Source organism: Stegostoma tigrinum, chromosome 3 (assembly GCF_030684315.1).
Source record: "Stegostoma tigrinum isolate sSteTig4 chromosome 3, sSteTig4.hap1, whole genome shotgun sequence".
Taxonomy (NCBI): domain Eukaryota; kingdom Metazoa; phylum Chordata; class Chondrichthyes; order Orectolobiformes; family Stegostomatidae; genus Stegostoma; species Stegostoma tigrinum.
In genome coordinates this window covers 135,840,643-135,853,710 of record NC_081356.1, presented here as the reverse complement: position 1 = coordinate 135,853,710, position 13,068 = coordinate 135,840,643, and the positions used below count along the sequence as shown (strand labels likewise).

The 13,068-nt window shown below is 51.5% G+C and overlaps 1 protein-coding gene across 1 annotated transcript in view; it reads left to right on the top strand.

Annotated features, from left to right (window-relative positions):
* The window catches only part of plcxd3 (phosphatidylinositol-specific phospholipase C, X domain containing 3), a 30,714-nt gene that overhangs the window by 838 nt on the left and 16,808 nt on the right, over window positions 1-13,068 (top strand). The gene's annotated exons all lie outside the window — the stretch shown is intronic.

The window sequence follows — 13,068 nt, the reverse complement described above, 5'->3', positions numbered from 1 at the left end:
CCCACAGTGTGTTCTCAAAAGCTGGTGTCTGCATCTCCTGCTGTTCTCTCTCTGTCTGTCTGTCTCTCTCTCTCTCTGTCTCTCTCTCTGTCTGTCTGTCCCTCCCTCTCTCTCTGTCTCTGTCTCTCTCTCTCTCTCTCTGTCTCTGTCTCTGTCTCTCTCTCTCTCTGTCTGTCCCTCCCTCTCTCTGTCTGTCCCTCCCTCTCTCTGTCTGTCTCTCTCTCTCTGTCTCTGTCTGTCCCTCTCTCTCTGTCTCTGTCTCTCTGTCTGTCCCTCTCTCTCTGTCTCTGTCTGTCTCTCACTCTCTCTCTCTGTCTATCTCTGTCTCTGTCTCTCTCTGTGTGTCTGACTCTGTCTCTCTCTCTGTCTGTCTCTGCCTCTGTCTGTCTCTCTCTCTCTCTGTCTCTCGCTCTCAGTCTGTCTCTCTGTCAATTTTTCTCTCAGTCCGTCTCTCTATCTCCTCTCTCCCTCTCAGTCTGTCTCTCTCACCCTATTTCTCTCTCTCTCTCCCTCTGGCCGTCTGTCTCTCTCCTCTCTCCCTAGCGCTCTCTCTCTCTCTCGCGGCTAACTGCTGTTTCCAAAATTGACATTCCAATCAAATCCATCCTGACTTGGGCCTTACTGTTGGGGAAATGCCTGACATTGTGGGGCTGGGTTGGACTTTCTGCAACCCTGTACAACGGGTGCCTGGGGAGTGGTGGGGGGGGGGGGGTGTGGGGCGTGGCTGCAGGCGTGGGGGGATGATGGCTGGGTGTGGTGGGTGGGTCTGGATGTCGGGCAGGGTTTCTAGGTGTGGGAGGGGTGTCTGGCTGTGGGGGTGTGTGTGGATGTGCGGGGGCTGGGATGCCTGGTTTTGTTGGGGGGGTATCTGGATGTGCGGGGGCTGGGATGCCTGGTTTTGTTGGGGGGGTATCTGGATGTGCGGGGGCTGGGATGCCTGGTTTTGTTGGGGGGGTATCTGGATGTGCGGGGGCTGGGATGCCTGGTTTTGTTGGGGTGGTATCTGGATGTGCGGGGGCTGGGATGACTGGTTTTGTTGGGGGGGTATCTGGATGTGCGGGGGCTGGGATGACTGGTTTTGTTGGGGGGGTATCTGGATGTGCGGGGGCTGGGATGCCTGGTTTTGTTGGGGGGGTATCTGGATGTGCGGGGGCTGGGATGCCTGGTTTTGTTGGGGGGGTATCTGGATGTGCGGGGGCTGGGATGCCTGGTTTTGTTGGGGGGGTATCTGGATGTGCGGGGGCTGGGATGCCTGGTTTTGTTGGGGGGGTATCTGGATGTGCGGGGGCTGGGATGCCTGGTTTTGTTGGGGGTGGTATCTGGATGTGCGGGGGCTGGGATGCCTGGTTTTGTTGGGGGTGGTATCTGGGTGTGCGGGGGCTGGGATGCCTGGTTTTGTTGGGGGGGTATCTGGGTGTGCGGGGGCTGGGATGCCTGGTTTTGTTGGGGGGGTATCTGGGTGTGCGGGGGCTGGGATGCCTGGTTTTGTTGGGGGGGTATCTGGATGTGCGGGGGCTGGGATGCCTGGTTTTGTTGGGGGGGTATCTGGATGTGCGGGGGCTGGGATGCCTGGTTTTGTTGGGGGGGTATCTGGATGTGCGGGGGCTGGGATGCCTGGTTTTGTTGGGGGTGGTATCTGGATGTGCGGGGGCTGGGATGCCTGGTTTTGTTGGGGGTGGTATCTGGATGTGCGGGGGCTGGGATGCCTGGTTTTGTTGGGGGTGGTATCTGGATGTGCGGGGGCTGGGATGCCTGGTTTTGTTGGGGGGGTATCTGGATGTGCGGGGGCTGGGATGCCTGGTTTTGTTGGGGGGGTATCTGGATGTGCGGGGGCTGGGATGCCTGGTTTTGTTGGGGGGGTATCTGGATGTGCGGGGGCTGGGATGCCTGGTTTTGTTGGGGGGGTATCTGGATGTGCGGGGGCTGGGATGCCTGGTTTTGTTGGGGGGGTATCTGGATGTGCGGGGGCTGGGATGCCTGGTTTTGTTGGGGGGGTATCTGGATGTGCGGGGGCTGGGATGCCTGGTTTTGTTGGGGGGGTATCTGGATGTGCGGGGGCTGGGATGCCTGGTTTTGTTGGGGGGGTATCTGGATGTGCGGGGGCTGGGATGCCTGGTTTTGTTGGGGGGGTATCTGGATGTGCGGGGGCTGGGATGCCTGGTTTTGTTGGGGGGGGGTATCTGGATGTGCGGGGGCTGGGATGCCTGGTTTTGTTGGGGGGGGTATCTGGGTGTGCGGGGGCTGGGATGCCTGGTTTTGTTGGGGGGGTATCTGGGTGTGCGGGGGCTGGGATGCCTGGTTTTGTTGGGGGGGTATCTGGATGTGCGGGGGGTGGGATGCCTCGTTGTGGGGTGTGTCTGGCTGCGGGGATGTGTGTGGATGTGCGGGGGCTGGGATGCCTGGTTTTGTGGGGGTGTGTGTGGATGTGCGGGGGCTGGGATGCCTGGTTTTGTGGGGGTGTGTGTGGATGTGCGGGGGCTGGGATGCCTGGTTTTGTGGGGGTGTGTGTGGATGTGCGGGGGCTGGGATGCCTGGTTTTGTGGGGGTGTGTGTGGATGTGCGGGGGCTGGGATGCCTGGTTTTGTGGGGGTGTGTGTGGATGTGCGGGGGCTGGGATGCCTGGTTTTGTGGGGGTGTGTGTGGATGTGCGAGGGCTGGGATGCCTGGTTTTGTGGGGGTGTGTGTGGATGTGCGGGGGCTGGGATGCCTGGTTTTGTGGGGGTGTGTGTGGATGTGCGGGGGCTGGGATGCCTGGTTTTGTGGGGGTGTGTGTGGATGTGCGGGGGCTGGGATGCCTGGTTTTGTGGGGGTGTGTGTGGATGTGCGAGGGCTGGGATGCCTGGTTTTGTGGGGGTGTGTGTGGATGTGCGGGGGCTGGGTTGCCCTGTTTTGTGGGGGTGTGTGTGGATGTGCGGGGGCTGGGATGCCTGGTTTTGTGGGGGTGGGGTATCTGGATGTGCAGGGGGTGGGATGCCTGGTTTTGTGGGGGTGGGGTATCTGGATGTGCAGGGGGTGGGATGCCTGGATGTGGGGTGTGTCTGCCTGTGGGGGTGTGTGTGGATGTGCGGGGGCTGGGATGCCTGGTTTTGTGGGGGTGTGTGTGGATGTGTGGGGGCTGGGATGCCTGGTTTTGTGGGGGTGGGGTATCTGGATGTGCAGGGGTGGGATGCCTGGATGTGGGGTCTGTGTGGATGTGGTGGTGTATCTGGGCATAGGGGGATTGTGAGTGTGGATTGGGACTGTGTCTGGGTGTTGTGGGGGATATTTCTAGCTACAGGGGGATGTATGGGTGCAGCTGTGCATTTGGGTGTGTGAGCTGCATGTCTGTGTGTGGAGGGTTGCGTGCCTGGGTGTGGGGGAGTAGTGTGTGTGTGGGTGTGGGTGTGGGGTGGTGTGTGGGGTTCCTGGCATGTGTATCTGGGTATGCAGGAGGTATATGTCAGGCTGGGGAAGTGTGTCTGATCGCTGGTTGGATCCACAAAGTATTGTTCACAGAAACTGCCCCGAATTCTTTCAATAAATTCTCCACTTACTCCATTTGGTCTGTGCATAAGACATGCATCCTCACCCAATACCGTCTCTGACTTAATTTGCTGAGCACTACTGCGTCTGCCACTAAGGGCCACTGGTATGGTCTTGATAGAGCGGGGCAGCAGTGTTAGCGATGATAACCAGAGTGGAGCAGGAAGAAAGCATGAAGCCCAAAGCATGTACCTATGGGACTTGGTAACAAAGTAGTCGCGAGGTGACCAAGGCTGAGATCTGCATATTGAAAGTTGTTGAAGGTATTGAAACGATAGGATGCGAGGAAAGGAGGTGAGGGAATTCTGTTAGTTAGGGACGGCTTTGGGACCCTTGCGAGAGATGACCTTAGATTGAGTCATCGAGTCAAGGAATCACTCAGTACAGAAGAGGGTCTTTGGCCCATTCAGTCTGTACAGGCAAAACTACACTCGTACCGACACTACACTCGTACCGACACTACACTAGTATTGAAACAATACTCGTACCGACACTACACTCGTACCGACTCTACACTAGCATTGAGACTACACCCGTACCGACACTACACTAGTATTGAAACAATACTCGTACCGACACTACACTCGTACCGACTCTACACTAGCATTGAGACTACACCCGTACCGACACTACACTAGTATTGAAACAATACTCGTACCGACACTACACTCGTACCGACTCTACACTAGCATTGAGACTACACCCGTGCCGACACTACACCCGTGCCGACACTACACCCGTGCCGACTCTACACCCGTGCCGACTCTACACTCGTACCAACACTACACTCGTACCGACACTACACTAGCATTGACACTACACTCGTACCGACACTACACTCGTACCGACACTACACTAGTATTGAAACAATACTCGTACTGACACTACACTCGTACCGACAGTACACTCGTACCGACACTACACTCGTACCGACTCTACACTCGTACCGACACTACACTAGCATTGACACTACACTAGCATTGACACTACACTCGTACCGACACTACACTCGTACCGACACAACACTCATACCGACACTACACTCGTACCGACACTACACTAGTATTGAAACAATACTCGTACTGACACTACACTCGTACCGACACTACACCTGTACCGACACTACACTAGTATTGAAACAACACTCGTACCTTCACTACACTCGTACCTTCACTACACTCGTACCTTCACTACACTCGTACCTTCACTACACTCGTACCGACACTACACTCGTACCGACACTACACTAGTATTGAAACAATACTCGTACTGACACTACACTCGTACCGACACTACACCTGTACCGACACTACACTAGTATTGAAACAACACTCGTACCGACACTACACTCGTACCGACACTACACTCGTACCGACACTACACTCGTACCGACTCTACACTCGTACCGACACTACACTCGTACCGACACTACACTAGTATTGAAACAACACTAGTACCGACACTACACTCGTACCGACACTACACCAGTATTAAAACTACACTCGTACCGACTCTACACTCGTACCGACTCTACACTCGTACCGACACCACACTCGTACCGACACCACACTCGTACCGACACTACACTCGTACCGACTCTACACTCGTACCGACTCTACACTCGTACCGACACTACACTCGTACTGACACTACACTAGTATTAAAACTACACTCGTACCGACACCACACTCGTACCGACACCACACTCGTACCGACACCACACTCGTACCGACACTACACTAGTATTGAAACAACACTAGTACCGACACTACACTCGTACCGACACTACACTAGTATTGAAACAACACTCGTACCGACACCACACTCGTACCGACACTGCACTCGTACCGACACTGCACTCGTACCGACACTGCACTCGTACCGACACTACACTAGTATTAAAACTACACTCGTACCGACACTACACTCGTACCGACACTACACTCGTACCGACACTACACTCGTACCGAAACCACACTCGTACCGAAACCACACTCGTACCGACACCACACTAGTATTGAAACAACACTCGTACCGACACTACACTCGTACCGACACTACACTCGTACCGACTCTACACCCGTACCGACTCTACACCCGTACCGACTCTACACCCGTACCGACTCTACACCCGTACCGACACGACACCCGTATCGACACGACACCCGTATCGACACGACACCCGTATCGACACGACACCCGTACCGACACGACACCCGTATCGACACGACACCCGTATCGACACGACACTAGTATTGAGTCTACACTCGTACCGACACTACACTAGTATTGAGTCTACACTCGTACCGACACTACACTAGTATCGACACTACACTAGTATTAAAACGACACCCGTACCGACACGACACCCGTATCGACACGACACTCGTACCGACACTACACTAGTATTGAGTCTACACTCGTACCGACACTACACTAGTTTTGAAACTACACTCGTACCGACACTACACTCATATCGACACTACACTAGTTTTGAAACTACACTCGTACCGACACTACATTCGTACCGACACTACACTAGTATTGACACTACACTAGTATTGACACTACACTAGTATTGACACTACACTCGTACCGACACTACACTCGTACTGAAACTACACTAGCATTGAGACTACACTAGTACCGACACTACACTAGTATTAAAACGACACTCGTACCGACACTACACTCGTACCGACACTACACTCGTACCGACACTACACTCGTACTGACACTATACTAGTACCGACACTACACGCGTACCGACACTACACACGTACCGACACTATACTAGTATTGAAACTACACTCGTACCAACACTATACTAGTATTGATACTACACTTGTACCGACACTACACTTGGACCGACACTACACTTGGACCGACACTACACTTGGACCGACACTACACTTGGACCGACACTACACTTGTACCGACACTACACTCGTACCGACACTACACTAGTATTGAAACTACACTCGTACCGACACTACTCTCGTACCGACACTACACTCATACGGAAACTACACTAGTATTGCCTATGTTAGCCCCACTCTCCCACACTTGGCCCACAGTCTCATAAGTTATGACATTTCTAGCTCTCATGCAGGTCCTTTTTGAAGGCAGTGAGTGGGGTAAACGGGCCTTGGCTGATGACTAGTGGAGTTCCACGGGGTCAGTGTTGGGACCGCAACCATTCACGTCATATATTAATAACGCTGGATGAAGGAACTGAGGGCATTGTTGTTAAATTTGCAGATGACACAAGGATAGGTGCAGGGACGGGTAGTGTTGAGGATGGAGGGAAGCTGCAGAAAGACTTGGACAGGCCAGGAGAGCAGGCAAAGGAATGGCAGATGGAACACAATGGGGAAAGTGTGAAGTCATGTACTTTGGTGAAGAATTGAGGCTTAAACTATTTTCTAAAAGTGGAAAGGTTTCAGAAATCTGAGGAACTCGGGGGCTTTGGAGCCTTGTTTCGGAATTCTCTAGAGGTGAACATGCAGGTTCAGTGGGTGGCTAGGAGGGCAAATGTAATGTCAGCATTCGTTTGAGAGGGTTAGAATACAAGCACAGGGATGTACTGCTGAGGCTGTATCATGCTCTGGTCAGACTGTATTTCTAATTTTGGGCCCTGTATCTAAGGAAGGATGTGCTGGCATTGAACGGGGTTCAGAGGAGGGTCACAAGAATGACTCTGGGGATGAAGATCTTGTCTTATGAGGGCTGGTTGGGGATTCTGGCTCAGTACTTGAAGGAGGTTAGAAGGATGACGTGGGATCTGACCAAAACTTTTAGAAATCTGAGAGGCGTGGGTGGAGCGGATGTGGAGATAACGTTTGCACTAGTGCAAGAGATTAGGACCTGAGGGCATGGCCTCAGAGTGAAGGGATGGCCCTTTAGAACTGAGACAAAGAGGAATTTCTTCAGCCAGAGTGGGGCGAATCTGTGGGACTCATTGCTGCAGAAGTCATTGAGAGTAATTAATACAGAGACAGATAGGGTCTTGATTAGTGAGGGGGATCAAGGGCCATGGGGAGAAGGCAGGAAAATGAGGTTGACAAAGATATCAGCCATGATTCAATTGTGAAACAGGCTCAATGGGCCAGATGGCCTAATTTTGCCCCTTTGTCTTATGGTCTAAAGGTCTTGTTCCTTCTTCCAAAATGCATCACATCACGTTTATCATCGTTTAATTCCATCTGCCACTGATCTGCCCATCTGACCAATCTGTTTCTATCCTCCTGCAATCGAACACTTTCCTCCTCTCTGTTAGCTACTTGACCAATCTTTGTGCCATCCACAAACTTACTTACCATCCCTCCCACATTCCCATCTCTATCGCTAATGAATATCACAAACAGAAAGGGACCCAGCACTGTTCCCTGTGGTACACCTCTCCACACGGGGCTCCAATAACACTAACAGGCTCCTACCACCACCCTCTCTCCCCTGTAACTAAGCCAGCTTTGGATACAGCTTCCCAAGTTACCTGGGATCCCATGAGCTTTCACCTTCTGTATCAGTTTCCCACGTGCGACCTTGTCAAAGGCCTTACTGAAATCCATATAAATTCCATCAGCTGCATGATCCTCATCGACCCACTTAGTCAGCCGCTTGAAAATTTCTACCAGATTTGTTAGGTATGACCTCCCTCTGATAAGCTCATGCTGACTGTCCCTGATCAAACCTTGCCTCTCCAAAAGAAGAATAATTCTCTCCTTCAGGCTTTTTTCTGATGGCTTCCCTATCACTGATATGAGTCTACAGTTCCCACGTCTATCTCTTACACCCTTCTTATAAAGTGGGACCACATTCTCTCTCCTCCAGTCCTCTGATATTTCTCCTGTGGCCAGAGAGAAATTAACATTTGGGTCTGAGCCCCTGTAAATTCCTCCCTCATCTCCCACAGCAGCCTGGGATGCAGCTCACCCAGACATGGGGATTTGTCCATGTTTAAACCTGTCAAAACCTCCCATACCTCCCCACTTCTCATATCAACCTACTCAAGAGCTTCTCTGCCCCCTTCCCGAATTCTGGATCCTCGTTATCCTCTTCCTGAGGAAATACAGATGTGAAGTACTGACTTAATGCTCTACCAATATCCTCTGGCTTCATGCAAGAATATTCCCCTTGGTCTCTAATGGGTCCTGCTCATTTCCTGATTATTCTCTTCCCCTTCATGTACTTATAGAATGTCTTGGGATTTTCTCCAGTATTGCCTGCTACCATTTTCTCGTGGCCCCTCTTTGCCATCTTCCTTGCTTTCTTGGGCAGCCCAATAGTTCCTATATTCTACGAGAGCTCCGTCTGATTTGGTCCCTCTGCACCTGTTTATCTGGCCCTGAATATTCCGAGAGTTCCAGGGTTCTCTGGGTTCCCCTAATGGGAACATGTTGGGTCTGGACTCCTCCCAGTTCCTTTTTAAACCCTCCAACTGTTCTGCTGTAAATTTACCCTCAGATAGCTGTTCCTGGTTTATTTTTGCAAGATCCTGCCTTATTTTAATGAGATTCGCTTCCTCCCAATCCTTCTCCTTCTCCATATTAAATTTAAAACACCGCTATCACTGAAAACTTTCCTCCCACTGTCCCCTTAAGCATCTCTCCAGCTTTCATTTCCCAGAGTTCAGTTCAGCACTGCACCTCTATACAGTGACATTAAAAGCTCTCCCAAACACATTTCAGGAATGTAACTGCCCCTTTTAAAACGTTTAAACCATGATTATCCCAATATCAGTGGGGAAGCCGAAACCCCCTAATGTAAATATCCTATTATTATCATTAAGCGCCTCAGTGAATTATCTACATCTGCAACTCCCACTGACTGTTCGGGCGTCTATAATACACTCTCAGCAATGTGACTATCCCCCTGTTAATTCCCAAGCTCAGCCTACAAACCCTTCCACGATATCATCCCTCATAACTGCAGTAACCCCCTCCCGAATTCAAAATGCAACATCACCTCCTATTTGACACTCTGCCTTCTCCTGCCTCAATATCCTACACCCTGGAATGTTCCATTGCCAGCCCTGGTCCTCCCTCAACCACGTCTCTGCGAGGGCAGGGATTTCACAATTCCGTGTCATGGCCCAGGTCCTGAACTCATCTCTCTTACCAATAATACTCCTAGAACTACAGGCTTTCCGGCCTACCTTACCCCCATTGAGGCCCAACATGGTTGAACTCACTTGACCTGGGTTCCATTTCTGATCTATGTTGTGATGAAAGATTGAGATGTTGAATCAGTTGGGGTAAAGATGAGAAACAGGAAAGAGGTCACTGGTGAGAGTAGTTAATTGTCTCTCCCGCAGGAGTTACACTGTCGTGGGGGGGGGAGACAGTGTGTAACCAAAGGGATGTATAAGAAATGTCACACATTAAATAAGGGTGAAGTGGACTGACATGTTGATAGGGAAAAACAGATTGGGGAAGGTCGGCTGGACAGTGAGTTCTGAGGCGACTCCAAGACAAAGTCTTAGAGCAGAGCATTCTAGAACTTACGAGGAGTCAGTGTATCGCAGCTACAAACCGAACAAACAGCAGATGCTGCAAATCGGGAAGAAAAACAGAAACTGCTGGAAAACCTCAGCAGGTCTGGGAAGCATCTGTTCTGAGGAAGGGTCAGAGAAACTGAAATGTTAAATCTGGTTTCTCATGACAGATGCTGCCAGACCTGCTGAGCTTTTTCAGCAATTTCAGGTTTAGTTTCAGGCTATTGCAGACTTGGTAATGTGCGATGAGACAGGGTTAATGAATCAGGTAATACAATAACATATAGGTTCTAATAACAGAGAGTGACTAATACAAACGGAAGGAAGCAGAACACGGTGGGAAACAAGGATGTAATAGAAAAGCAGGCAGCAACACTCTCCAAGGGAATAGCATTGAGAAGAGAATGACCAACGAGGATATTAGCCCCTGAGAGAGGGAGTGCGGGGAATGGCTTTGTTCCTGTGGCCTGTGGCTCCTACTTCCACCAACGGCATTGTTATTACTCCTGAACTATTCCTCACATTCTCAATGACCTTTCTCTCTAACCCCGTGATGTCCCTGTCCTGGGAGTGTTTGATAGGGACAGTGTAGAGGGAGCTTTACTCTGTACCTAACCCCGTGCTGTCCCTGTCCTGGGAGTGTTTGATAGGGACAGTGTAGACGGAGCTTTACTCTGTATCTAACCCCGTGCTGTCCCTGTCCTGGGAGTGTTTGATGGGGGACGGTGTAGAGGGAGCTCTACTCTGTACCTAACCCCGTGCTGTCCCTGTCCTGGGAGTGTTTGATGGGGGACGGTGTAGAGGGAGCTTTACTCTGTCTCTAACCCCGTGCTGTCCCTGTCCTGGGAGTGTTTGATGGGGGACGGTGTAGAGGGAGCTTTACTCTGTCTCTAACCCCGTGCTGTCCCTGTCCTGGGAGTGTTTGATGGGGGACGGTGTAGAGGAAGCTTTACTCTGTACCTAACCCCATGCTGTCCCTGTCCTGGGAGTGTTTGATGGGGGACGGTGTAGAGGGAGCTTTACTCTGTCTCTAACCCCGTGCTGTCCCTGTCCTGGGAGTGTTTGATGGGGGACGGTGTAGAGGGAGCTTTACTCTGTACCTAACCCCGTGCTGTCCCTGTCCTGGGAGTGTTTGATGGGGGACGGTGTAGAGGGAGCTTTACTCTGTACCTAACCCCGTGCTGTCCCTGTCCTGGGAGTGTTTGATGGGGGACGGTGTAGAGGGAGCTTTACTCTGTACCTAACCCCGTGCTGTCCCTGTCCTGGGAGTGTTTGATGGGGGACGGTGTAGAGGTAGCTTTACTCTATCTCTAACCCTGTGCTGTCCCTGTCCTAGGAGTGTTTGATGGGGGACGGTGTAGAGGGAGCTTTACTCTGTACCTAACCCCGTGCTGTCCCTGTCCTGGGAGTGTTTGATGGGGGACGGTGTAGAGGGAGCTTTACTCTGTATCTAACCCCGTGCTACCCCTGTCCCTGGGAGTGTTTGTATCTGCCGAGCGATTAGCTGTAAACAGAACAGCCTCATGTTTCTGTTGCTGCGAGAGCTGCCCGAGCTGATCCATTCCGTCCCACATGGCAGTACCGTATCAATGAATTGGACATGAGATGGAATTGATTGGACTCTGGTCCCGTACATATCACTCTGAAGCAGCGAGGTGAATTGTAAATAGCTACTGGAGCTTCATCATACTGAGTGCTCTTGCCAGGGGAGGGGTGAGCTGTTCGTCTATTTTTCCGCAGCCTTTTCAACGCCAGCCACACAGCCAGGGAAAGAGAGGGGCAGATTTCCAGGGTGTCAGGCTGGAGAGTGTTTGCGAGTCAGCCCCTCATGGGTCATGAAGATATTACTGAACCCGGAGCTGCGTCAACACAATTTAATTAATCAACTTAATTCATTTTTGTCATAGTTGCTGCGTTCCTTACAGTTTGACCCATTTTTGTTAAACGCCGGCAAATCCAACCCGGCCAATTCCTGCCCCATCAGTCTCCTCTCGACCATCAGTAAAGTGATGGAAGGTGTCAGTAACAGAGCTGTCAAGCAGCACCTGCTCAGCAATAACCTGCTCAGTGACGCCCAGTTTGGGTTCCACCAGGGCCACTCAGCTCCTGACCCCATTCCAGCCTTGGTTCACACACGGACAGAAGAGCTGAATTCCAGAGGGTGAGGTGAGAGTGACAGCCCTTGATATCAAGGCTGCATTCGACCGAGTGTGGCATCAAGGAGCCCGAGCAAAACTGGAATCAATGGATATCAGGGGACAAACTCCCTGGTGGTTGGAGTCACACCTGACACACAGGAAGGTGGAACATGGCAGATCTCTGGCAGAGAACGAGGTCATTTTGCCGTCATGTCCTTTTTGATTTGCTCACAGAATGTGGGTGTCATTGGTGATGCCAGGATTTACTGGACATCCTGAGGCGCCCACAGGGTATTTAAGAATCCACATTTTTTTGTATATGGCGTTGATGTTTGTATAAACACATGTCTCTGTGTGGAGCTAGTTGCCCACTGCGTCTGTATATACACGGTTCATCACACTTTACTGATGATCGAGAGGAGACTGATGGGGTGGTATCGGCCGGGTTGGGTTTGTCCTGCTTTTTATGTACAGGATATACCTGGGCAATTTTCCATATTGTTGGGTAGGTCCCAGTGTTGTAACTGCACTGGAACGGCTTGGCTCGGGGAGCAGCAACAAAAGAAAAAAGAACAAAGAAACCTACAGCACAGGAACAGGCCCTACAGCCCTCCAAGCCCGCGCCGATCAAGATCCTCTAAACCTGTCACCTATTTTCCAAGGATCTGTATCCCCCTGCTCCCTGCCCATTCATCGTTCTGTCTAGATACATCTTAAAAGACTCTAACGTGTCTGCGTCTACCACCTCCGCTGGCAACACGTTCCAGGCGCCCACCACCCTCTGCGTAAAGAACTTTCCACACGTATCTCCCTTAAACTTTCCTCCTCTCACTTTGAATTCATGACCCTTAGTAATTGAGTCCTCCACTCTGGGGAAAAAAGCTTCTTGCTATCCACCCTGTCTTTACCCCT